At 42.6% G+C, this 27,578-nt stretch overlaps 8 non-coding genes across 8 annotated transcripts; 6 read left to right on the forward strand and 2 right to left on the reverse strand.

Annotated features, from left to right (window-relative positions):
* Positions 1-6,811: 6,811 nt before the first annotated feature.
* trnas-gcu (transfer RNA serine (anticodon GCU)) lies at positions 6,812-6,893 on the forward strand. Its single transcript has one exon. It is a non-coding gene; the product is annotated as a tRNA-Ser (tRNA).
* A 2,427-nt stretch (positions 6,894-9,320) lies between these two features.
* trnas-cga (transfer RNA serine (anticodon CGA)) lies at positions 9,321-9,402 on the forward strand. Its single transcript has one exon. It is a non-coding gene; the product is annotated as a tRNA-Ser (tRNA).
* Positions 9,403-17,530: 8,128 nt separating this feature from the next.
* On the reverse strand, positions 17,531-17,603 carry trnar-ucg (transfer RNA arginine (anticodon UCG)). Its single transcript has one exon. It is a non-coding gene; the product is annotated as a tRNA-Arg (tRNA).
* A 1,193-nt stretch (positions 17,604-18,796) lies between these two features.
* On the forward strand, positions 18,797-18,870 carry trnan-guu (transfer RNA asparagine (anticodon GUU)). Its single transcript has one exon. It is a non-coding gene; the product is annotated as a tRNA-Asn (tRNA).
* A 1,539-nt stretch (positions 18,871-20,409) lies between these two features.
* Positions 20,410-20,491, forward strand: trnas-uga (transfer RNA serine (anticodon UGA)). The gene has a single exon. It is a non-coding gene; the product is annotated as a tRNA-Ser (tRNA).
* A 2,820-nt stretch (positions 20,492-23,311) lies between these two features.
* Positions 23,312-23,385, forward strand: trnan-guu (transfer RNA asparagine (anticodon GUU)). Its single transcript has one exon. It is a non-coding gene; the product is annotated as a tRNA-Asn (tRNA).
* A 1,531-nt stretch (positions 23,386-24,916) lies between these two features.
* On the forward strand, positions 24,917-24,998 carry trnas-uga (transfer RNA serine (anticodon UGA)). Its single transcript has one exon. It is a non-coding gene; the product is annotated as a tRNA-Ser (tRNA).
* A 1,554-nt stretch (positions 24,999-26,552) lies between these two features.
* On the reverse strand, positions 26,553-26,625 carry trnar-ucg (transfer RNA arginine (anticodon UCG)). The gene has a single exon. It is a non-coding gene; the product is annotated as a tRNA-Arg (tRNA).
* Between the last annotated feature and the right edge of the window lie 953 nt (positions 26,626-27,578).

A 27,578-nucleotide genomic window follows, 5' to 3' on the forward strand; every position in this document is an offset into this window, starting at 1 on the left:
AGAGAAACGGCAAAACGATTTAGTGTCATCTTCCCCATTCACACCATTCCCCATTTCGAATGAATTCTGTATGCGTTAAAAGACAGCTATACACAGAAAACATGCAGGACACTGCTCACGATGTTTGCCGAGCCGAAACACAGTGCGTTTTTCCAAGCCATTTGACAACGCCCGCCCACTGAAAACTGCAGCAGATCGTGTAAAGACGTTCAACTTTGTAACTACTGCACGCACAGGAAGCAGAATAAATTCCTCTTTTCAAACTGTCAAAGGTTTGCTTTGCGAACGCTGCAGGACATCGCACAACCTCTTTTGAACGGGGACAAACGATTTCTTTGGGGCGCAGTAAGTACAGACGTTTAAAAAGCTCCACTATTTTTATGTGCCATTTTTTGCTTATTCACTTACTATTTTAATCAAAATAATATTAAGAAAGATCTGTATGTATTCAGATAGTATTATTATTGTTCATACTTACTCGTCAAAAGAGGATTGCTGAGATATTTGCGGATATACTTCTACGTTTGAAAAACGTGTCCAAAATGGTGACCAACGAATACTAGCAATGCATTGTGGTATATAACCGGAAAATATGCCGGGTTCGATATTTTCTCAACGTATGCGTTTATTAATGTTGTCGATATTATGGTTGAAATTTAACATTGATAATACATCGCGGCTATGTGCCCCCTGCTATGAGCTGATGTGCAATTTTAACGTATGCAGTTAGTAAGGATCGGTCACTGTTGTATGGTATTATATACAGTATAATGACATTATGGAATAGGATGGGGACAGGCCTGGCATCACGGGGGGAGGGAGGAATGTCGCCCCTTCAGTTTTGGGCAAAAAGATGTACCTAACTTACCTAGGAGTATACGGCACTCTGCACAGTGTACGAAGTAATTTTCGCAGTAATTAATTTATTATATTTACTATATTTATTATACACGTGTAAATTAATTACTGCGAAAATAATTTACTTCGTACACTGTGCAGAGTGCCGTATACTCCTAGTTGCGGCACACACGATACATACAGTAAAAAGCCTCAGGCACTGTGTTAGATGTGTTTTCGACGTTATATATGCGTTTATTAATGTCGTCGATTTTACGGTTGCAATTCGACTTTGATTATACGTCGAGGCGACGTATATATACGTATAGCCGTATTTTCGCCGTGAATATACGTATATTCGACGAATCAGTGCCCACTGGGTAAACTCTTCAGCAAACTCTGAACCAGCTCTAAGGAAACTAATCCGATTAGACGTTACTTTGACTCATCTTTTTACGCTAGGGTTAGGGTTAGCATTCCCACGCTACTTAGACACTTTGTTTACGCTCAGTGCTTGATTTTGGGAACTTCAGGACGAGTGGGAATTTTCTCCTATCTGTCAATTCTGTTTTGTTTTGGAGACTCTTGGCTGCCTATGTTGTACAGTGCAGCGTGAAGGAAACATTTTCCAAAACTGTGTCAGCTCAAAAGTTGTAAGAAAACCTCTCCAGCTGCTTTAACTCTCTTCATTTTTGTCATTTAATGTGACACTCGATGTATAACTGGAGCCTCACATATGCAAATGGTGAGGCTCCAGTTCGACACCCAGTTCAATATCACTTTACAGTAAATGACAAAAGCATGGCAGACTGTGCCGGACCGGCAGATTACTTCCGCTTATTTTTACCATATTAAACAATGGAAATCCAACCACTTGCATTTGTGACACTTGATTTTGGCTGCACCTAAGACACTCTTAAATCTTCAAACACATTTCTCTTCTCCCGCAACACTCTTGTCTGTCGGCGCTATGTGGCAGCGTTGCATGACAACCCATCTCACCACGGAAAGGAACCTAACAGCTTTGGTAAGAGAGGAGAAAAGGACCTGGCCCGTACGCGGCTCAAACCCACAACCTTGGCGTTACTAGCACCACCATCTAACCAACTGAGCTAACCGACCTCACAACAGTGGTCCTCTCTGTGCTGCAAAAAATCAAGCTCAGGGAATTTCTTTTGTCCTTTGAATAGAAAGCCGTGTAATTCAGTGTACGGGCTTTCTCGTGCAGTTTCATAGTTCTTGTAACCCAAATCCTACACTGGCCTGAAGTGCCCCCCCATTTCACAGCATTTTTCAGCTGATTTAAAATGTACCTAAAGGAGAAGCATTATTGAAGACCATCAATTACCAAGAGCTTTTGTCAAAGGTTTTGGTGGTCATTTTTAATGACCACAGAGCACTATGACCTCGGTTTTACATCTCATCCAAAAGACAGCGCCCTTTTTCCAACACAGCTTCTCCGTCACTATATTGGGACATTGGGACCCGTACAGACCTCAGAGTGAGCGCCCATTAACACCACTTCCAGCTGGAAGCTTTGTTTTTCCCTGTAGCTCACCCTCATCCTGGTACTGACCTGGCTCACACCTGCTTAGCTTCAGTGGGTTTTCAGTTGCGAGTTGCAAAAGTTGGGATACAAGTGTAGCGGCAATGCTTGTTAATAAGACAGAATTAAGCGTTGGTATGCTGTCCTAAATGAAGCCCCATCTCACCCCCCATCTCTGTGGTGCAGCCACAGAGAAAGTATTCATGCAGACTGATTTAAGTTGTTTTCTTTTGATAGGGAACAGCTCCCAGACAGGGATGCACTTAGCTAAGCCTGGCTATCATGATCAATGGTCATCCATTGGCGCCTATCTGTCTAGGGAGTGCTGAATGGACATCTGGACTGCATTCTTAAGTGTCAAGAGTAAGTGACTTATATCTCACCTTGACCAACCAATCAGGGACTGGCAGGGCGTGGTAATACCACGTGGGTCTCCAATGCCCGCCAAACTCTCAACCAATCAGCACACATCTGTGTCTTGGTCAAAAAGGGAGCGCAAGCTCAGATCGGGGCTCTCCTTGGCCATTTTCGCGCATCCTCAGAGACAATCACGTGACAACTGCTGTTGTCTGCATAGGGACTTGGACTTTGTTCTAAGCGCGAGGCCAAGCACCCCGTACGTACTCAGAATTCTACTAACGTGAATGCTCCGTTTGATCAACGGCAGCCTACAGTTGGACCCTCGTCGACAACCTGAATAGCTTATTCAGAAGCAGCGCTGGACCGGGAACGAACCAGTTTCTTCCCAGGCAAAAGAGTGACTTGTGAGGACTCGCGGTCACACTCTGTGCATAGAGACTTTCTACTAGCCAGCCGGACTGCTGGTAGATCCCCTCGGAGCAACGACTGCCCTGCGCGCCGCAGTCAGATTCCTCCGCCCGTCCTACTCCGAGCTGCACCTTGACTGGTTGGCTGGTAGCCAGAGGACGCCGACACAACGCCCATTGGACAACCGCTGGAACAGAGGCTGCAACAGAGCTTGTCAGCTGGTTTGGTGTTCGTGCCGGGAAATTCCAAATCCATACACAGTGGATAAGTTAACCCCATGTTCTACATTGCGTCTCGAGAATTCAATTGTACCTCAACACAAGTTGTTATCAATTTAATTCATGAGTAATGTATTTACTTCCGAGTTTAGAGTAACAATGGGTAATAACACTGATTAGCGATTTGGTAACCGAACGATATATATTGACATATATTCTCTGTTGTGTATCTCTTTGTGTTTGCATCTCTTCGAGATTATATATCTTGTATATTGATAACCCTCACAGTAAGGTCTGCCGCTCGTATCCAGGCAGACTAGTATATGTTTGGTGCACAATTTATATTAATAAATGTATCTCGTGTATTGAACCCGTGTGTGTGCGTTGTTAGTTGTTCTGGCGATTGATTTTCTAAAAGCCCCAACGAACAACCTCGTGATTACTGCTACAATTAATAAGTGTCTCAGTAAACCCATCAAACCACTACATTTAATGGCGTCCCTGGGTGGGCGAGTTTAGAATGAAATGAGACTCAATCGCACAGAATAACTGATGTTGCTGTGAGTTCAAGTTCAGCACAGCACCGTGGCTTTTATACGCGAATACCGGGTGTGCTGATAACTGCGTAAAGAAATCCCCCTGTTTTCTAGCGTTTAGTGTAACGTGTGCTGATTGGAAATCCATCTGCTCGGGTGTTTAGATTCCATACTGTATTTTGGTAAAAGGAAAAAAAGTAATACTCTTAAAGTTTCTCTGACGTAATGACAATGGCTGCTAAAATGTCTGAAGTGGAGTCGCTTATAAGTACTATTTCTAGCGACGACAATCCTGGTTACTGGAGCGGTATCGAAAAGTTGAACTTTGATGATATTGAGAAGCTGCAAGTAGATTTAGTAGCTAAGGTAGCGAACCAGCTTAACACAGGAGGGTCTGTGAACGCAGTTCAGGTCCTATCTAGTTTCGCCTTAAATCTAGCTAAACAGCTGGAACTGTCTTTGTCCGAGCTGACAAAGTTTCAAACGCTTCAGGGAAAGCTAGAAAGATATAAGGCGGAGCGAGTTGAGTTGTTGGATATAATCAGAGAAAAGAGAGTGAAAAGTGAGGAAAGTGAAGACAGACTCAGGGAAGTTTTAGGTAAATTAGATGACCTGTCTGCTAGAGAAACTGCGGCTGAGGTAGCTAGGAGAGACCTAGAAGCGAGCTTGAAAGAAAAAGAAAAAGAAATTGAGAGTTTAAATGAGCTCAGCCAGGAAAGGCAAAAGGAGTTAGATGCTGCCGTACTGGAAGCAAAACAGGCTAGATCCCACTTACATGCCAGCCCACCTAGCAGCCCGGAGCGCTCACCCAGGAGGTTTCTCCCGGCCAGGGTCTGTGGTCGGATCGGCATGGGGGAGATCGCCGAGTCCTGCGCGAGACGCAAGGGCGATTCAATTCAGGCATAGACCCCCTGCTCCTGATCACGGCCGTCTCCCTGCCCACGGAGAAACTGTAAAAATTAACCTCCACTCCCTGAGGCAGTTAGCCAAAGATGTAGAAAGGTTTGACCCGACAGTGTCAGGGAATAATGTGGAGACCTACATTGATGAGCTGAGATATACTTTGCAGTTTATGCCCGAAGCGTCCGAACAGGAAAAGGCTATGTTAGTAAGGAAAACTACCAGCCGAGCGGTCCACGAGTGGATGTCTAGACAAGGACCTGAGGTCTGTAATAGCTTTGAGGAGCTGTGTCAGGCAATGATCGGAGAATTTTCGGCTTTTATAGATCCCATATCTGCCGTGGCCACAGCGCACCATATTAAGCACGAAAAAGCTGAAGCCCCTCGCGACTATTACCCCTATTATATAATATTTTACTATTATATAACTTGTAAAATATTACCCCCGGTCCATTCTCTTCCAAAAGTGAGAAACACCTGTTTTCTACATTTTGTCTGTTTTAAAACCATATCTCTTTAAACCAAACCAAGAGTTTGTCTTTTGCACTGATATTCTGATTCATTTCAATTTCAAAGAAAAAAAAAACATTATCTTCCAAAGCATCATAAAATTGTCCATTCTTCCAGACTCTACTTCTCTCTTGTAGTAGTACAGCAGACCTTTCCAGGTGAGCAGATCACAGAGTCCGAAATATGCTTCCTCCATCAAGCAAAGTACCTGAACATGACTCGGTCTTCATAAAAGCGCCCCTGTAATAAAGAAATTAAATCCAAAATCAAGAGGGCAGTTGCCTACTGAAGTTCAAGAAGTCATCAATTTTAACCTAGCAACACATTAAAGGCTGCATCTATACAAGTACGATTCTAGAAATGCTCACCAGATTACGTTTTAAGAAAGAACTGCGCCTCAGGTTCCGCCGAGATCTTAACTCGGATGGCAGGATTCAGAGTCCGGAGTGCGGACTGATGGCGCACGGAGGGTCCACATACTGTGGATCCCTCAGTTTTCTTCCGCGTGTTTAAACCGCCAGCGTGTGGCTCTCCTGTCCCCGTGACCTCATTGCTCTGCTCTCGCCTCTGTGCAGCCGAGCCCGACTCATGGTAAAGTGGAAAAAAATATGCCCTCAACGTGGGATTTACTCTGGATCGAGGATAGATGTCACCTTTTTATCGTTGAACAGGATGTATGTGATGTGGCGACTAGGTTCAATTTTGTATCCTTTTAAAAGATTAAGGACTGGGGTGAGCGGGATTTATCACCCTTTCAGCTAAGAACCCGACGTGAGCACCGTTTAAGCTGCATAGACTCGGTCGTTTAACTCTTCTCCATTAGCAGGGTTAAGGTTAAAGAAAAAAAACATTGCTGACTTCTTTTTTTTTTGCCAGCCGCGAGCGCTGATTAGCGAGGTTTGTATTTCATGTTTTGCAAGTTGCATCCATTTTAAGAAAAACAAGTCGTTCAAGACAGGAAATGAATACTTGCATTTAATTAAGTCTAGGCGTATGCGGTTGTCCATAATGACCAGTTCTGTTCGAGAACACAGCACAAAAAAAGGCACCGCTGGGATTCGGACCCAGGATTTCTTGTTTACTAGACAGGCGCTTTAACCAACTAAGCCACGGCGCCCCGGGAGTGCTGTTTTTTTGCAGCCACTTGGACACACCACTCAGACACATCTGCATTCGGTGTGTGCTCCGCCTGCTCGCTGAGCAAGTTGCCACCTTTACATACAATAGCAACATCGACACCAAGAGAAAGGATGACAAATGGCTTTTATCTGGAACTTTTCATGTCCAAGGAGCTCAATGTGCTTTCTGTGTACAACAGGGCCACTGAACTCCACACTGGCCACTGAACCACAGCAGTGGCTTGCTGGCTTGACATCTCCCAAGGAAAATGTTGAAATCGCATGTGGAACAGGAAAAGGACCCTCGAGTACGAGGGAAAAAAAAGAAAAAGATCATCTGGAGCGTGCCAACCCGTGTCTGGACAGCCCAGTTTCATTGACGAGGTGGCCGAGTGGTTAAGGCGATGGACTGCTAATCCATTGTGCTCTGCACGCATGGGTTCGAATCCCATCCTCGGCGCTCTCTATGTCTGACACGTGTGCCTGTTAGATGTTGGCCCTCCTTCTGTTTGCTCCAGTACTAGAGCTGTACATTTTCTAGCGGTGGCTGAACATGGTATAGTAGGCTAACGTCGGTATCGAGCAGTGGCAGTAACAGTATTTACGTGCCGCTGCTGCCAAGTGGCTCTGGGTTGAGACCGCATTTTCACTTACTTGCAGCACAAACGGAGAAAGCGATTTTTGACAGTCTCTCGAGAGACTGCGCTAGGTGTTTAGGGATAGACTTTGTCAGTTCCCCCTGGGATGATGGCCTCTCAAATAGTTTGTGATTCCTCTAGACGTTTATACAGTAGAAGCCTGCTTCGTGGCTTAAATCCAAGCTAAGGAAACGAGTTAGAGGTCTGATGCAGAACTGCACTGTATGTGTGAGGAAAGCTGCCCCCTTCTGTTCCATGTCGACCGAACAGAGGACTGTAAAGGATACGACCAAGAAACTTTAGGATGCTGGTTGGAATCCAGCTCCAAAGAAGCCCCTTTGGGTGTTATGTCATGAAAAAGTAAGAACAGAGAATCTCCCTTTGATCAAAAGCGCAACAGAACTGTTTTCCGTGGAGCAGGTTTCAGACCCGTAGACCTGTTTTATTTGTATGGCGTTCGTAAGCGCGCAAAACAAGGACAATTCCTGCGTCTAACACGAATGTAAATGCTTTTGAAAGTGCAGTGTGGTGCAGCTTGTAAAATCCTTGTCCACATTTGTGGTTTGTTGATGTTTTTTTTCTGTCTGCCAAAGTTGCATTTTGACATCCGGACGGTGAGACTTTATCATTTGAACGTGAAGCCAGCCTTAAACCCTCTGAGGCGTGTCTGTCTGCCGGCATGTATCTTGTGAAAGGTATTTTTTTTTTAACGGAGAGCGACTTTAAAAAGGTTTCCGCAGACACCTCGCACTCCGGAGGAGGAATGCGGCGGCGGCGAGCTCACTGTAGTTGTGGCCGAAGAGTTAAGGCGATGGACTTGAAATCCATTGAGGACTCCCTGCTCAGGTTCGAATCCTGCTGACTACGGCGTCTGCTGCACGTCGCCTTGTGCCTGTGTGGCAAAGGCGAAGTGCCGCTTCTCCTTTCCTGGTACTATAAAAATGCTACATCGCTTGGTCCTGCTTCCATGGAAAGCAGTTCTTCAGGTAATTCTACTCTCTTACCAAAGCTGTTAGGTTCCTTTCCGTGGTGAGATGGGTTGTCATGCAACGCTTCCACATAGTGCCGACAGACAAGTGTGTTGCGGGAGAAGAGAAAAGTGTTAGAAGATTTAAGAGTTTCTTAGGTGGAGCCAAAATCAAGTGTCACAAATGCAAGTGGGAAGATGTTTAATATGGTCAAAATAAGCGGAAGTTATCTGCTGGTCCGGCACAGTTTGCCATGCTTTTGTCATATACTGTAAAGTGGTGTCGAACTGGGTGTCGAACTGGAGCCGCACCATTTGCATATGTGAGGCTCCAGTTATACATCGAGTGTCACATTAAATGACAAAAATGAAGAGAGTTGTAGCAGCTGGAGAGGTTTTCTTACAACTCTTGAGCTGACACAGTTTTGGAAAATGTTTCCTTCACGCTGCACTGTACAACATAGGCAGCCAAGAGTCTCCAAAACAAAACAGAATGGACAGATAGGAGAAAATTCCCACTCGTCCTGAAGTTCCCAAAATCCAGCACTGAGCGTAAACAAAGTGTCTAAGTAGCGTGGGAATGCTAACCCTAACCCTAGCTGGAGTTTGAGCAATCCGGCACTGAGCGTAAGAAGATGAGTCAAAGTAACGTCTAATCGGATTAGTTTCCTTAGAGCTGGTTCAGAGTTTGCTCAAGAGTTTACCTTTCACAGATGTGCAAAGAAGAATGTTGGGGGTGCACGCTTCAAGGTGCCTTACAGCTGTAGGGAGTGATTCGAGACGATTCGTGGCGTGTGCTCGTTCCCATGTACCGTACGCCCCGGGGTGCAGTGCTAGGATGACGTACAATACCACTTGGGCACGTAACGGCGTTATGTGCAGGGTTTTCGTTTGTTCGTTTTGTTTTGCTCTGCTTTGCTTTGTTTTGCTTTCCATCGCGTTGGTAAGAGCGTAAATAAAAATGCGATTCCTGTGTCTACCACTAATGTAAGAGCTATTTCAAGTGCGACGTGGTGCGGCTTTTCAAATGCTTGTGGGCATTTCTCTGTTGTTGATTCTTTTTTTGTGTGTAACAAAGTGGCATTTTCATGTCCGGACGGGGAGACTTTATCATTCCGACATGAAGCCAGCCTTAAACCCTCTGAGGCGTGTCTGTCTGCCGGCACGTATTTTGTCAAAGGTATTATTTTTTTTTAACGGAGAGCGACTTTGAAAAGGTTTCCGCAGCCACGTCGCACTCCGTGTTAGATTAAAGGAGGAATGCGGCGATGGTGAACTCGCTGTAGTCGTGGCCGAGTGGTTAAGGCGATGGACTCGAAATCCGTTGGGGACTCCCCATGCAGGTTCAAATCTTGCCGACTACGGCGTCTGCCGCACGTCTCCTTGTGCCTGCGCGGCAAAGGTGAAGTGCCGCTTCTCCTTCCCTGGTACTATAAAAACACTAAATAGCTTGGCCCCGCTGCCATGGAAATGAGTTCTTCAAATAACCACACATCTTGCGTTCGCACCTCTGGTGTTCTACTTATGCCTTTGAAAACCTAATGAATAAAACTGAAAGAACCGACACAATATGTAGGTGCTCGTAAAGCATGCATTAAAGAACTGTTAACAGCAAGGGTTTCAGTGGGTTAACTGAGGAGAAGGCGTAATCGCTAATTGTTGACTTTTTATTTGGTGTTAGAAACACTCTTACTGTGCATGACGTGCAACAAATTTAGCCACAGAAATTGCATCACGCTTTCATGTATGCTATTGCAGACACCAACGTTGCCTAGATAGAAAACCGAAATAGCCGTGGGTTTGCTTGCTGGTCTGAAGGATCTCTCTTCGAATCTCTATCATTTGTCAATGGAAGTAAAAGGTGCTGCAATCTGATACGTTCAGAATCAAACCCGCAGCTGTTGTTCGACTTTATTTCTTGACTAATTACAACTGAGTGTCGCATGAGCAGTTACGTAAACTTGTCTGATATATTTGAACACAAATGCCTTTCTTCAATTAAAACTAACAGTACATTGTCAGGGACATTCAGTTCTATACAAACAAGAGACAGACAAGAGAACATTTAGTATATAATAGACAGAAAGAGGTTCGAATCCTGCCGACTACGTTGTCCACCTCCTGTCGTTGTGTTTCGGCGCAAGCAAAGAAGCGCGCCTGTTCGGTGTTCCTGGTGGTTTTAAAATGCCAAATTGCTTGTACCCGCTCCCTTGCAAATAAGTTCTTCAGCGTCCGCGAATGGCATTTTACAGCTGGAAGCAGATGTCGACGCTTTTTGCACAGAGCACCAAAAAAGCGTCTTTTTTGAAGGCCCGGGTTCTGAGCGTTGGTGGTTCAGTGGTAGAATTCTCGCCTGCCACGCGGGAGGCTCGGCTTTGATTCCCGGCCAATGCAGTGGCTTTTGCAGCGAGCTGCTCCATCACTTGCATCCCCTTGCAACTCGCAACTGAAAACCCACTGAAGCTAAGCAGGTGTGAGCCAGGTCAGTACCCGGATGAGGGTGAGCTACAGGGAAAAACAAAGCTTCCAGCTGGAAGCGGTGTTAATGGTGCCGGCGGTGGGGCGCTCACCCTGAGGTCTGTGCGGGTCCCAATGCCCCAGCATAGTGACGGAGACACTGTGTTGTAAAAGGGCGCTGTCTTTTGGATGAGATGTAAAACCGAGGTCACAGCGCTCTGTGGTCATTAAAAATGACCACCAAAACCTTTGACAAAAGCTCTTGGTAATTGATCGTCTTCAATAATGCTTCTCCTTTAGGTACATTTTAAATCAGCTGAAAAATTCTGTGAAATGGGGGGCACTTCAGGCCAGTGTAGGATTTGGGTTACAAGAACCATGAAACTGCATGAGAAAGCCCGTACACTGAATTACACGGCTTTCTATTCAAAGGAGGGCAAAAGAAATTCCCTGAGTTCGATTTTTTGCAGCACAGAGAGAGCCACTGTCGTGAGGCTGGTTAGCTCAGTTGGTTAGAGCATGGTGCTAATAACGCCAAAGTCACAGGTTCGTGCCCCTTACTGGCCAGGTCCTTTTCTACTCTCTTACAAAAGCTGTTAGGTTCCTTTCCGTGGTGAGAGGGGTTGTCATGCAACGCTGCCACATAGTGCCGACAGACAATTAAATGACAAAAATGAAGAGAGTTAAAGCAGCTGGAGAGGTTCTCTTACAACTTTTGAGCTGACACAGTTTTGGAAAATAATTCCTTCACGCTGCAGTGTACCATATAGGCAGCCAAGAGTCTCCAAAACAAAACAGAATTGACAGTCATATAATGTCCATTAACCCCGGTTTTAAACGCAGCATCATGTCTGCCATCATAAGAATATGAGTCCAATATTTTAGAATATAGTCAGAATGACTTCTAACCTTAGCTGTGGTGTCTTTAATCCCTATTGCTCAATGCATGGTGTACGTACTGCATACATGTGTCTTGAGAATGAGGAATGGGCCCCTGAGACAGTCATTTGCCTGTTTCACAAATGATCGTATTTTACTAGAGATTCTGTTTGGGATTCAGATGTGCATTCGGACAGCAATCCCTTTCAAGAAATGATATGTTCTGGATGAGGTCAAAGGTGCTAGAACACTGTATTTAGGATGTGTTTGCAGTGATTGTGTGTCTCCTGCTTCAACGCAGTGATATATAGATGTGCTCCTGTAATTTATTGGTACATGCCCAGGGCAGTAAGTAGTCTGAGGATTTATTTCCAGACGGCATAGAACAGTGAAGCACTTCTACTTAAATTATTACATTATACACAATTTGAGTTCATTTTAAAAAGTAAAAGGTAATGAAAGGAATGCATTTTCATAAGAAAGATAATACCGATATGCATGTGATAATCTTCCTTATATCATGTAGTGCGTCATTTGGACACTTTGTGGGCTTGAAATACAAAGAAAATCATGTTCTATGGTACAAGATAAATACAAAACTTAATCATTTATTTTAATTAGATTTGTTTATAAAGCATAAGCAATCATTTATTACATTAATATATGTGAAAATGACATTTTAGCACCATAATATTACATACAGGTCTCTAGCTTCAACACAGTGATATATATATATATGCTCAGTGATTTATTGGTACATGCCCAGGGCAATAATCAGAATTAGTATTTATTTCCATACGGGCTACAGGTAATGTTGTGAAATACTTCAACACACTGGATCGCAGATTTAGACCCCCTGCACTCTTACTCCTTAAAAACCAAAGAAATGAAGATATGTAGCAATCACATTGTAACAGGGGTGACAGTGACTTAATGCTTATACTAGTGGACTTCTGGTACCTTTAGGGTACGGTGTTCCCTGAAGGGCTCTCAAACCCCGCATTTCAGATGCCTAGCTGTATTGCTGATGTGTTGCACCTCAGAATCACTTTTAAACCTTACCTCTGGTATCTTTAATCCCTATTGCTCAACGCATGGTGAAAGTATTGCATAAATGTGTCTGAAAATGAGCAATGGGCACCTGAGAGACTCATTTGCCTGTTTCACAAATGATCATATTTGACTAGAGATTCTGTTTGGGATTCAGTTGTGCATTCTGACAGCAATCTCTTTCAAAAAATGATTTTACCTTATCGCGGCTTTGCCCTTCTTGCCTTTTTGGACAATATCTCCATCTTGTGGTCGTTGTTGGTAATGTCTAGACAATATCTCCATCTTGTGGTCGTTGTTGGTAATGTCTTCTTATGCCCTTTTTTTATTTCAATTCTCTATTAGATGATTCTAGAATCTCTACAATAGAGTTGAAAACATCAGTTTTATAGCAGACAATATGACATTATTTATAGTCCAATTAGAAATTTATTACCCTGTTTTTAACATAATAACAAATTAAAACTAAGTTTGGAACACCAGGGAACATAAAAAATGATTTTTAGGAAAACCATGAGGTTCTCTGTGTCCGATGCCTGCAAGGGGAGAAAGCTAGAATCCTTTGATTTTTCCAAATTTGAAAATAAACATCATATAACAACAGCTTTCATTCCTAGGAGTGAAAAACAACCATTTTTGAAGACATATTAGTTTCTAAAACACTACAATAAAGTTAAAAACATCCATTTTATATTACATTATTTTTTGTGAAATAATTAAATTGGCTTATTTCTCTCGCATTAAATTGGCTACAAATGCAAGAATTCAACCAGATATTCTTGTAAAATGTATAATGTTGCATTGCAGTTAGTTAATGTAGTTAGTCCATAGTCAGCAATCTAAACTTTATTGTTAAGCTTTAATGATTGATGTTGTACCAGTAACCTTTAGAAATACTATAGTACTTCACAAATGCTTTGTGTGTTTGGAAACCTTTTGAGTAAAAGCCTTATAAAAATAGGTTTAGTTTTTACAGGACATCACAAAGAAATAGGATGGTATAATTCTTATAATTGCTTAGTGATTGTATTTGGAAGATTATGCACTAAACAGACTTCAGGAATGCCAGTGGATCATTGTGCTATTTGGAATTATTCCAAAAATCAAGTGACCTCTTTGCTGTAGTATTTTTAGTATTATTTATTTAGTATTAATAAAGAATAGATTTATTAAAGTCGTGCGATGTGCAAGCGGGATATGTAAAATAATTTAAAATAAAGTTTTTTATTATTGTTATAGAGAAACATGATCAGATTTTCCCTGGTTCAGAAAAATTTTAAAACGATTAAAATCTGTAATCTTTCCACTTGTATGTCATCAGACATTAACGAGTACAACCCCCCTCTCTGCCGGAGTGCTGGCTGTGACGAATTAAACCAATTTCACAGGTGTTTTCAAAGTAGGAAGTACAGTGTTAACTAGTAGATGGCCTCCTCAATGAAATCGCTTCAACATGCTAATGCGTTGGTGTAACAGTCCGGGCGTGGCAAGCTTCCAATGTCAACTCGACTCGATTGGAAGACAATGAACGTATTTTAGCCCTAAATGAATTAATAGCAAACATGGTTTACATAAAAGACATTTTTCCAAGAAAGTTTATAATAATACAATCTATAGTTGAAATCTGAGCCTAAATATAAAGAAAAAAGCATTTTCAGAGAGCAATCACGCTGTGTTTATGTAGAAAAAGCGATTAGGTTTATGAGCAATCTAATTACCTATTCGCTTAAAACGCTATATAAAATAAAGTTTATTTAAAGATGAATGATAAGTGTCGCAGTTTTAATAATTTTCGTAGTAGGGCTTGGACAGATTCCAAGTGCATTTTTGCAATTTACGTTGCATTGTCCAATGTGATGTTGTAATACAGTTTAGAATACAGTAAGTCTAAACTGTATCAGCTTTATTTATGGGTTGCAATTTAGAAAAAGTCAAAAACCGCACTCAAAATCCAATTTAGAGCTTTCTGGCAAGAGGAGACACCCAAATTATAATGTAACATGCCACTGTTTGTGCATGAACAAAGTTATACTGCAATTTTCCTTAGATACGCGATTAAAAAAAATAATTTTTTTGAATCCCCGGCCAAACACATTCCATAAGAATCAGCGCTTTTATACAGTATATCGCCTTTAAACACGCGTTTACGATTTAAATCAAAACTCGATTCAAATCAATATAAATGTTTATTTTGTAACGCATAGGTGACTATTCATTGTTATTAAAAAGACGTAAATTCGATCATGTTGTGATATTTAGAAATATAAATTTGTTTTGATGCGAGTGAGGTTTTATTTAATCTCTGACCAAGGGAAATGTTTCATTTTTTCAAAGAAATGTTTGTTAAAAATTAAAGTCATAGTTCCATGAGATTCAACCACAGACCATGTGACATAGGAGTCAGGAACCTAACCCACAGCACCACCAGCGCAGTCACATGCTGAGGGCTGAAAAAGCACTACAGAAACATTATCGACTATAAAATAATGTAATTAGGCACAGAAGAAGTTTACAGCACAGTACAATAATAAATGCTGACCATGACTTTAGAAGCATAAATTACCTTACACTCAATTTAAACACAAGCTGTCTTTAGCCCTCTAAGCTGGTTCATACAGAAATGTAGAGAACCAGGCTCAGAACACACAGCTTCATTAGCGAATACATATGCAGAACAACTAGAGAAGATGTTTTACAGAGGATGGATTTTTAGAAACATCCCATCAGTGACATCACTGAAGTCAACTCCTAGGTAACTGTCGTGTGGATAGTTTCACAAGAATCAGACAAAGGTTTAAGCATCGCTTATTTTAGATAAAACTGCAAAAAAACAACAACAACCCATAATGTACTTCTTTGCGGCTCTGTTTGCCCAAATCATATATTCACAACGTGAAATTAGAAAATAGTATTACGTAACCAAAAACCGCAATATGGAAACAGAACCTGTGTAATTGTTGACAGATGATGTACTCGTAACATTTTTACAAGACGAACTACAACATTTAAAAAATGACTTGTATGTACTTGATATCTCTAATCAATCCACTGCACTGCATTAAAACAAAACAAAAACTAAAACGCCCTGGGCATACCGTTTCGCGCTTCTCATCAGTTGCTCAAAAGCAATTTGACCGTATGAAATGCATAATATAAACCTAGAAACATATACGTGAGGAGTATTTACGTAGTATCGGTGTCAAGACATACCTCTCAAATACTGTAAATCAAGTTAAAAATATCTCAAGACCGATTCTGGTCATAATGAAACCATGTTTCGTGTATGTTTTCTTTAAAGTACCGAGACCAGCCATATACTGTATGTTTATGTTCCAAAATTAATATCGTTTATGGCCTTCACACGCGTTGCATTACGCTCCTATTCTTTTTATGCTCAGGCACTAAGATTTCCCTTCAGTGGTAAAATTCCATATAAATATTCAATACTTAAACGGGCACAGTTAAGACATTAAATATACATATACATATACATATACATATACAAACTGTATACAGTACAGTTTGCATACGGTAATATGTTTATGTTCCTAAATCAATCTCTTTTATGAGCATGTGAAAGGCATGGTGAATCGATTCTCAAAAATTACTGTACTTTGCATGATTGGAAAAAAATGCGTGATTGCGAAATGCTGTGGTGTTACTTTTACAAAGAAGGTCAGTGAAAAAAATAATGTGGACCAGGGCAATACTTTGAGTTTACAGCTTGTCCAAGGTCATTTATTATTAATACTATTAGTAATATCTTCATTAAAGACTTTGATGGCTACAGCTCAAACATGAGAAGTTGAGCTTTATTAGCTCCACCTTGCGGAAATTCCGGATACTATTATTTTGCTAGCGGTATTTACCGGTAACTCGCGGTATTTACCGGTAACTCGCGGTAGACTGCGTACAGCGTACCGGAAAATAATGCAGTATCGCCCGCACATTTTGAATGGCTGCATCTGTAGCAATCATATTGTAGCAGACACTCATTTGCCTGTTTCACAAATGATCATATTTTACTAGAGATTCTGTTTGGGATACGGATGTGCATTCTGACACCAATCTCTTACAAAAAATGATTTTACCTTATCGCGGCTTTGCCCTTCTTGCCTCTTTGGACAATATCTCCATCTTGTGGTCGTTGTTGGTAATGTCTAGACAATATCTCCATCTTGTGGTCGTTGTTGGTAATGTCTTCTTATAGATAGATACTTTATTGATCCCGTGAGGGAAATTGCAGTGCAACAGCAGCTTAACACACACAACACAGCCACAGTGTAACGAATTATATAATAATAGTACAATACTGTATATATACTGTATATATATATATGAAACAGAAATAGAAACAGAAACAGGAATCGCTTACTCACCTGGAGAATCTCTGTAGGAATATATAGCATTTATCAATGGAAATAAAAGCTGCTTTAATACAGTGCATGTTCAAACTCAAACCCTCAGCTGCTGTTCTTGTTTGTTTTGGGACAAATTGCAACTGAGCATCGCATGAGCCGTTACGTACCCTTATCTGTTTGGCAATTTCAAGGGAGGAGTTAGGTCAGAATGGGTAGGCTGCAAAACAACAAGTAAAGATTTATTCCAAGATGAAACATTGTGGCGGTTTTCTTATCTTTTCAGCATGGACTCAACTTTTACGTGTTCCTTATATGCTATATATGTATATATTAGCACCAATGTCGTTCTTAAAAACTAACATGAAATTGTCAGGGACATTCAGCTATATACAAAGACGAGACAGACAAAGTAATAATTCTGTATTAACGTGGCCTACATATTGACGCAATGATCGAACTAACTGACATGTTCTGATTCAGATCCCCTGCAGTTCATGCCAATTAGAACAATAGCAATGCTGAGTCCTCCCCACCCTACTGAGCACAAATTCATCTGCTCTCCAGTTCTTTTCTGCATGTTTTTTCATTGCAATTGAGCTCGGAGCTGGAGATGATCTCCATACAGTTCTGTGTTCACCAGCCCGCACTTGCGTGCTAATTTACGGGTTGTGGCAAATGCTTTTCTATAGTTCATATACATGACGGCAACCTGTTACCGAGGAACCTGAGAGGTTTAAAAGCCTCACGAGCCAGGCAGGACTCGAACCTACAATCTTCTGATCCGAAGTCAGACGCGTTATCCATTACGCCACTGGCCCATAGAACATGCGCTTGCACTCCACCACAGAGAGCTCTACACTGCTACTAGTAGTACACTTCCCCATCTAAATTTTCACAGCAAGAAACTTGTGTTTCCTACTATTTTTATCAGGTTTAAAATATCATCTCCTTAAAACAGAAAAAGTGTTGATGTGTCGTGCTGAAATTCCGATTGATTTTGAATTCAAAGAAAAAAGGTTTTCTTCCAAAACACCATGAAATTGTCACATCTTGCAGACAATAGGTGTATTCCATGTTGAAAAGAGAAGAAAGAAAACCATGGAGCCTTTTACAGGTGTGAGGCTTCTTCAGGTGTGAGAAGACCTCACAGTCGAAACGCTGTGTTTCCGTTCTTCTCTTTTCAGCATGCAATAAACCTAGTACTTGTTCCTTTGCAGCCGAGGCATGCTGACGTAGCTACCCAGCTGAACATCTTGCAGACTCTACAGTACTTCTCTCCTGTAGAAGTAAAGCAGGGCTTGCTGGGTGAGCTTTTGCTCCGGTAAATTAGGTCACGTGTCATGTTAAATCACTTCTTCTAAACACAACATTTGCTGGTGCTAGCTTTCCCCATGAAAAGAGACATTTCCCTTACAGTACATGACATATCATTTTTATTCTATCAATAAGTATAGAAATTAAACAAAAGAAAAAATGGTGTCGCCAAAGAATGCACAGCTCTGTCGCCTTGTGGAGGTGTCAAGGGCATTGAGCTCCTTGGACATGAAAAGTGCCCGATAAATGCCATTTCTCATCATTTCTCTTGGCGTCAGTTCTGCTATTAAATGGGACGGAGGCAACGGGCTCAGAGAGCAGGTTAAGTGCACACCGAACGCAGATGTGTCCAAGTGTCTGTAAAAGCGCGGTGCTCCGCTGGCGCTGTTCCCTAGTGGCTTAAAGTGCCCGCCTAGTAAGCAGGCGATCCTGGGTCTGAATACCAGCGGTGCCTCTCTCCGTGTCTTGTTGTGCCGAATGTATCATTTCAGACAAACATGTACAGCTTGGTTCAGTTTAATGCAAGAATTCATTTCCTTTCTGGAATAACTTGTTTTTGAAGAAATCCATACAGCTTGTGAAAGATGAAATCCATTTCTTGGTTGTCAGTGGAAAAAGATTGCCGGCTGCAAGAAGCGCAAGTGATTGTTTTCTTTGACCATAAACCTGCAAATGTAGGGAACACAAGCGGCCGTCAGTCTCTGTGGCGCAATCGGTTAGCGCGTTCAGCTGTTAACCGAAAGGTTGGTGGTTCAAGCCCACCCAGGGACGCATGTCTCCGTTTTTCCAATGTAAACATCATCACCGCTAAAGAAGATGGCGCAGAAGGCTCCACAGTCGAAACGTTGTGCTTCTTTTCTTCTCTTTTCAGCATGGAGTAAACCTTTGCTTGATCGTTTGCAGCCTACGCATGCTGACACAGCTACCTTTCTCTTAACGCGCCTCAATCATTATTCACCAAAACCATCAGCAGAATGTGTCGCCTTTGTGGTGATGTCACTCCTCTGCTTCACAAATGTCCTTAGTGACGGACCATTTCTTTCTGCCATTTTTCCGGAGCGGTTATTGATTGCTCCATCATTTCCCTCATACTTTCCATCCCTAGATTGAAAAAAAAAAAACAGAAACAGGCTGACAGGACGACAACCAAATTGCAAAAACTCATCAAAGCACTCGATAGAGTATTTGAATCCACAAGTAGCTACGAGCAACTTTGTCCTGGCTTGCATGAAAGTCGGAAAATGTCAAAAAGACAAAGATGGTGGCTTTTTCATATCTGTTCTTTTATTTTTAGTTCGTTGGCTCTTCTGTCCATTGTCCTCCTGCCTGGCTCTTGACCTGTGACTGTCTGAACGCACACATTAGACTTTCAGGCGGGGGATTTGTCCTGAGCCTCTGTGGAAGACCCACCCACCCCCATAAATAACTGCTCTAGAAACACATGAATGCAAAACTAAACCACAGCTTAAAGAGGAGCTCCAACTCAGTGCCATACTAATGTAAACGAAGTAATACTAAGACATGTTCTTATGGATTTGTCTTACCTTGAGATATGTAATTGGATTTCAGGATTAACTTCCTCATTCAATGTACTGGTGATTCTTTGCCTGGTCAGTACCTGGGTGGGAGACCTCCAGCGAACAATTAAGCTTACTGCTGGAAGTGGTGTTAAGAGACTCTTAGGATCTTCCAGAGGTGTCTGTCCAATAGCACTAGTTGCCTTAGAGCTGGCTCAAACATTGCTCAAGAGTCTACCTTTCACAGATGCGCAAAGATGAATGATGGGGGTGCACGCTTCAAGGAGCCTTCCAACTGTAGGGACCGATTAGAGACGATCCGTAGCATGTGTTCGTTTCCATATCTGCCCCGTGTCTCAACGGTAGGACAGAGTCAAATACTGCCTCGACACGTAACAGCATTATATATAACCGCAGGACTTGAGGGCTGTTTTGTTTGAATGTTCAAGGCATTGGTAAGAGCGTAGGTCAAGGGCCATTGGTGCATCTCCTGTAACTGGAGTAAAAATGCTATTCAAAGTGCAGTGACTAAAATCGTCGTCCACATGTCTCCGTTGTTGATTGCTTTCTGTCTAAGAACGTTCTGTTTTCATGTCCGAACGGGGAGACTTTATCATTCCAACTTGAAGCCACCCTTAAGTCCTCTGAGGTGTGTGTGTGTGTGTCCTTGCACGTATGGCGTAAAAGGTTTCTTAAACGGAGAGCGAACTTGAAAAAAGTTGCCTCCGCTGCCGCCGCCACCTCGCACTCCCTGTTCGATTGTAGCAAGAAGGCAGCGGCCGCGGTGCTCGCTGTAGTCGTGGCCGAGTGGTTAAGGTGACGGACTTGAAATCCGTTGGGGTCTCCCCGCGCAGGTTCAAATCCTGCCGACTACGGCGTCCTTTGCATTTGGTTGCGTGCGTGCGTGTAAAAGGACCAGCGCCGTTTCGTTTTCGCTGGGACCTTTAACACTCTAAATCGCCTGGACCCGCAGCCTCTGAAATCGATTCTTCAGCACCCACGATGGACGCTTTGCCGCTGGACACAGATAACGATGCTTTTCTGCAACGAGCTTTCCAGCTGAATTTTCTCGGCAGCTCCGTACTGAACCTGTTCTCCATTGCAACATAGCGGAGGCTCGTCACGTCTATAGCAAGGCTGTGTAGGACCGCATACGCCACAGTGACTTGTACACAGACCACATGAAAGGCAAGCAAAATACACTTTTAAAATTCCAAAGACTCACAAGGTCAGAGAAACAGCGATGACCTGAACAGATCTGTTACAGAAGTCTAGGTTGACCTTTTTAGAGCTGTAATTGCATTTTTGTTTAATAGAAGATCAAATCTACTCGCATGTACCAGCACCTTACAGTTTATTGATGTTAATTCTGTTTAAGTAATAAGATTGCTAACGATGTTGGACTTTAGCCGGTGTTTTTTAGAACAAATTGCTTACACTTCTGTAAGGAATACGCAGTACGTGCCTTTGTCAGTCATTGCTCACCATACCTGTAACTTTCTTATCTAACTCACTTCCTCAAATGGTGAAGGTCCACAAACATAAATGAAAAAAAAACCCTTGTTGTAGATGAGGTGCACAAAAAAGCAGCCCCTGATAGTGTATAACACATTTATACTATTGCAGAGACACATGTAACATATATATACTGTATATATATATGAAACAGAAATAGAAACAGAAACAGGAATCGCTTACTCACCTGGAGAATCTCTGTAGGAATATCTAGCATTTATCAATGGAAATAAAAGCTGCTTTAATACAGTGCATGTTCAAACTCAAACCCTCAGCTGCTGTTCTTGTTTGTTTTGGGACAAATTGCAACTGAGCATCGCATGAGCCGTTACGTACCCTTATCTGTTAGGGAATTTCAAGGGAGGAGTTAGGTCAGAATGGGTAGGCTGCAAAACAACAAGTAAAGATTTATTCCAAGATGAAACGTTGTGGCGGTTTTCTTATCTTTTCAGCATGGACTAAACTTTTACGTGTTCCTTATATGCTATATATGTATATATTAGCACCAATGTCGTTCTTAAAAACTAACATGAAATTGTCAGGGACATTCAGCTATATACAAAGACGAGACAGACAAAGTAATAATTCTGTATTAACGTGGCCTACATACTGACGCAATGATCAAACTAACTGACATGTTCTGATTCAGATCCCCTGCAGTTCATGCCAATTAGAACAATAGCAATGCTGAGTCCTCCCCACCCTACCGAGCACAAATTCAGCTGCTCTCCAGTTCTGTTCTGCATGTTTTTTCATTGCAATTGAGCTCGGAGCTGGAGATGATCTCCATACAGTTCTGTGTTCACCAGCCCGCACTTGCGTGCTAATTTACGGGTTGTGGCAAATGCTTTTCTATAGTTCATATACATGACGGCAACCTGTTACCTAGGAACCTGAGAGGTTTAAAAGCCTCACGAGCCAGGCAGGACTCAAACCTCCAATCTTCTGATCCGAAGTCAGACGCGTTATCCATTACGCCACTGGCCCATAGAACATGCGCTTGCACTCCACCACAGAGAGCTCTACACTGCTACTAGTAGTACACTTCCCCATCTAAATTTTCACAGCAAGAAACTTGTGTTTCCTACTATTTTTGTCAGGTTTAAAATATCATCTCCTTAAAACAGAAAAAGTGTTGATGTGTTGTGCTGAAATTCCGATTGATTTTGAATTCAAAGAAAAAAGGTTTTCTTCCAAAACACCATGAAATTGTCACATCTTGCAGACAATAGGTGTATTCCATGTTGAAAAGAGAAGAAAGAAAACCATGGAGCCTTTTACAGGTGTGAGGCTTCTTCAGGTGTGAGAAGACCTCACAGTCGAAACGCTGTGTTTCCGTTCTTCTCTTTTCAGCATGCAATAAACCTAGTACTTGTTCCTTTGCAGCCGAGGCATGCTGACGTAGCTACCCAGCTGAACATCTTGCAGACTCTACAGTACTTCTCTCCTGTAGAAGTAAAGCAGGGCTTGCTGGGTGAGCTTTTGCTCCGGTAAATTAGGTCACGTGTCATGTTAAATCACTTCTTCTAAACACAACATTTGCTGGTGCTAGCTTTCCCCATGAAAAGAGACATTTCCCTTACAGTACATGACATATCGTTTTTATTCTATCAATAAGTATAGAAATTAAACAAAAGAAAAAATGGTGTCGCCAAAGAATGCACAGCTCTGTCACCTTGGGGAGGTGTCAAGGGCATTGAACTCCTTGGACATGAAAAGTGCCCGATAAATGCCATTTCTCATCATTTCTCTTGGCGTCAGTTCTGCTATTAAATGGGACGGAGGCAACGGGCTCAGAGAGCAGGTTAAGTGCACACCGAACGCAGATGTGTCCAAGTGTCTGTAAAAGCGCGGTGCTCCGCTGGCGCTGTTCCCTAGTGGCTTAAAGTGCTCGCCTAGTAAGCAGGCGATCCTGGGTCTGAATACCAGCGGTGCCTCTCTCCGTGTCTTGTTGTGCCGAATGTATCATTTCAGACAAACATGTACAGCTTGGTTCAGTTTAATGCAAGAATTCATTTCCTTTCTGGAATAACTTGTTTTTGAAGAAATCCATACAGCTTGTGAAAGATGAAATCCATTTCTTGGTTGTCAGTGGAAAAAGATTGCCGGCTGCAAGAAGCGCAAGTGATTGTTTTCTTTGACCATAAACCTGCAAATGTAGGGAGCACACGCGGCCGTCAGTCTCTGTGGCGCAATCGGTTAGCGCGTTCGGCTGTTAACCGAAAGGTTGGTGGTTCAAGCCCACCCAGGGACGCATGTCTCCGTTTTTCCAATGTAAACATCATCACCGCTAAAGAAGATGGCGCAGAAGGCTCCACAGTCGAAACGTTGTGCTTCTTTTCTTCTCTTTTCAGCATGGAGTAAACCTTTGCTTGATCCTTTGCAGCCTACGCATGCTGACACAGCTACCTTTCTCTTAACGCGCCTCAATCATTATTCACCAAAACCATCAGCAGAATGTGTCGCCTTTGTGGTGATGTCACTCCTCTGCTTCACAAATGTCCTTAGTGACGGACCATTTCTTTCTGCCATTTTTCCGGAGCGGTTATTGATTGCTCCATCATTTCCCTCATACTTTCCATCCCTAGATTGAAAAAAAAAACAGAAACAGGCTGACAGGACGACAATCAAATTGCAAAAACTCATCAAAGCACTCGATAGAGTATTTGAATCCACAAGTAGCTGCGAGCAACTTTGTCCTGGCTTGTATGAAAGTCGGAAAATGTCAAAAAGACAAAGATGGTGGCTTTTTCATATCTGTTCTTTTATTTTTAGTTCGTTGGCTCTTCTGTCCATTGTCCTCCTGCCTGGCTCTTGACCTGTGACTGTCTGAACGCACACATTAGACTTTCAGGCGGGGGATTTGTCCTGAGCCTCTGTGGAAGACCCACCCACCCCCATAAATAACTGCTCTAGAAACACATGAATGCAAAACTTAACCACAGCTTAAAGAGGAGCTCCAACTCAGTGCCATACTAATGTAAACGAAGTAATACTAAGACATGTTCTTATGGATTTGTCTTACCTTGAGATATGTAATTGGATTTCAGGATTAACTTCCTCATTCAATGTACTGGTGATTCTTTGCCTGGTCAGTACCTGGGTGGGAGACCTCCAGCGAACAATTAAGCTTGCTGCTGGAAGTGGTGTTAAGAGACTCTTAGGATCTTCCAGAGGTGTCTGTCCAATAGCACTAGTTGCCTTAGAGCTGGCTCAAACATTGCTCAAGAGTCTACCTTTCACAGATGCGCAAAGATGAATGATGGGGGTGCACGCTTCAAGGAGCCTTCCAACTGTAGGGACCGATTAGAGACGATCCGTAGCATGTGTTCGTTTCCATATCTGCCCCGTGTCTCAACGGTAGGACAGAGTCAAATACTGCCTCGACACGTAACAGCATTATATATAACCGCAGGACTTGAGGGCTGTTTTGTTTGAATGTTCAAGGCATTGGTAAGAGCGTAGGTCAAGGGCCATTGGTGCATCTCCTGTAACTGGAGTAAAAATGCTATTCAAAGTGCAGTGACTAAAATCGTCGTCCACATGTCTCCGTTGTTGATTGCTTTCTGTCTAAGAACGTTCTGTTTTCATGTCCGAACGGGGAGACTTTATCATTCCAACTTGAAGCCACCCTTAAGTCCTCTGAGGTGTGTGTGTGCTTGCACGTATGGCGTAAAAGGTTTCTTAAACGGAGAGCGAACTTGAAAAAAGTTGCCTTCGCTGCCGCCGCCACCTCGCACTCCCTGTTCGATTGTAGCAAGAAGGCAGCGGCCGCGGCGCTTGCTGTAGTCGTGGCCGAGTGGTTAAGGTGACGGACTTGAAATCCGTTGGGGTCTCCCCGCGCAGGTTCAAATCCTGCCGACTACGGCGTCCTTTGCATTTGGTTGCGTGCGTGCGTGTAAAAGGACCAGCGCCGTTTCGTTTTCGCTGGGACCTTTAACACTCTAAATCGCCTGGACCCGCAGCCTGTGAAATCGATTCTTCAGCACCCACGATGGACGCTTTGCCGCTGGACACAGATAACGATGCTTTTCTGCAACGAGCTTTCCAGCTGAATTTTCTCAGCAGCTCCGTACTGAACCTGTTCTCCATTGCAACATAGCGGAGGCTCGTCACGTCTATAGCAAGGCTGGTTAGGACCGCATACGCCACAGTGACTTGTACACAGACCACATGAAAGGCAAGCAAAATACACTTTTAAAATTCCAAAGACTCACAAGGTCAGAGAAACAGCGATGACCTGAACAGATCTGTTACAGAAGTCTAGGTTGACCTTTTTAGAGCTGTAATTGCATTTTTGTTTAATAGAAGATCAAATCTACTCGCATGTACCAGCACCTTACAGTTTATTGATGTTAATTCTGTTTAAGTAATAAGATTGCTAACGATGTTGGACTTTAGCCGGTGTTTTTTAGAACAAATTGCTTACACTTCTGTAAGGAATACGCAGTACGTGCCTTTGTCAGTCATTGCTCACCATACCTGTAACTTTCTTATCTAACTCACTTCCTCAAATGGTGAAGGTCCACAAACATAAATGAAAAAAAAACCCTTGTTGTAGATGAGGTGCACAAAAAAGCAGCCCCTGATAGTGTATAACACATTTATACTATTGCAGAGACACATGTAACATATATATACTGTATATATATATGAAACAGAAATAGAAACAGAAACAGGAATCGCTTACTCACCTGGAGAATCTCTATAGGAATATCTAGCATTTATCAATGGAAATAAAAGCTGCTTTAATACAGTGCATGTTCAAACTCAAACCCTCAGCTGCTGTTCTTGTTTGTTTTGGGACAAATTGCAACTGAGCATCGCATGAGCCGTTACGTACCCTTATCTGTTAGGGAATTTCAAGGGAGGAGTTAGGTCAGAATGGGTAGGCTGCAAAACAACAAGTAAAGATTTATTCCAAGATGAAACGTTGTGGCGGTTTTCTTATCTTTTCAGCATGGACTAAACTTTTACGTGTTCCTTATATGCTATATATGTATATATTAGCACCAATGTCGTTCTTAAAAACTAACATGAAATTGTCAGGGACATTCAGCTATATACAAAGACGAGACAGACAAAGTAATAATTCTGTATTAACGTGGCCTACATACTGACGCAATGATCAAACTAACTGACATGTTCTGATTCAGATCCCCTGCAGTTCATGCCAATTAGAACAATAGCAATGCTGAGTCCTCCCCACCCTACCGAGCACAAATTCAGCTGCTCTCCAGTTCTGTTCTGCATGTTTTTTCATTGCAATTGAGCTCGGAGCTGGAGATGATCTCCATACAGTTCTGTGTTCACCAGCCCGCACTTGCGTGCTAATTTACGGGTTGTGGCAAATGCTTTTCTATAATTCATATACATGACGGCAACCTGTTACCGAGGAACCTGAGAGGTTTAAAAGCCTCACGAGCCAGGCAGGACTCGAACCTCCAATCTTCTGATCCGAAGTCAGACGCGTTATCCATTACGCCACTGGCCCATAGAACATGCGCTTGCACTCCACCACAGAGAGCTCTACACTGCTACTAGTAGTACACTTCCCCATCTAAATTTTCACAGCAAGAAACTTGTGTTTCCTACTATTTTTATCAGGTTTAAAATATCATCTCCTTAAAACAGAAAAAGTGTTGATGTGTCGTGCTGAAATTCCGATTGATTTTGAATTCAAAGAAAAAAGGTTTTCTTCCAAAACACCATGAAATTGTCACATCTTGCAGACAATAGGTGTATTCCATGTTGAAAAGAGAAGAAAGAAAACCATGGAGCCTTTTACAGGTGTGAGGCTTCTTCAGGTGTGAGAAGACCTCACAGTCGAAACGCTGTGTTTCCGTTCTTCTCTTTTCAGCATGCAATAAACCTAGTACTTGTTCCTTTGCAGCCGAGGCATGCTGACGTAGCTACCCAGCTGAACATCTTGCAGACTCTACAGTACTTCTCTCCTGTAGAAGTAAAGCAGGGCTTGCTGGGTGAGCTTTTGCTCCGGTAAATTAGGTCACGTGTCATGTTAAATCACTTCTTCTAAACACAACATTTGCTGGTGCTAGCTTTCCCCATGAAAAGAGACATTTCCCTTACAGTACATGACATATCGTTTTTATTCTATCAATAAGTATAGAAATTAAACAAAAGAAAAAATGGTGTCGCCAAAGAATGCACAGCTCTGTCGCCTTGGGGAGGTGTCAAGGGCATTGAGCTCCTTGGACATGAAAAGTGCCCGATAAATGCCATTTCTCATCATTTCTCTTGGCGTCAGTTCTGCTATTAAATGGGACGGAGGCAACGGGTTCAGAGAGCAGGTTAAGTGCACACCGAACGCAGATGTGTCCAAGTGTCTGTAAAAGCGCGGTGCTCCGCTGGCGCTGTTCCCTAGTGGCTTAAAGTGCCCGCCTAGTAAGCAGGGGATCCTGGGTCTGAATACCAGCGGTGCCTCTC

This window comes from Lepisosteus oculatus, unplaced genomic scaffold (assembly GCF_040954835.1).
Source record: "Lepisosteus oculatus isolate fLepOcu1 unplaced genomic scaffold, fLepOcu1.hap2 HAP2_SCAFFOLD_96, whole genome shotgun sequence".
Taxonomy (NCBI): domain Eukaryota; kingdom Metazoa; phylum Chordata; class Actinopteri; order Semionotiformes; family Lepisosteidae; genus Lepisosteus; species Lepisosteus oculatus.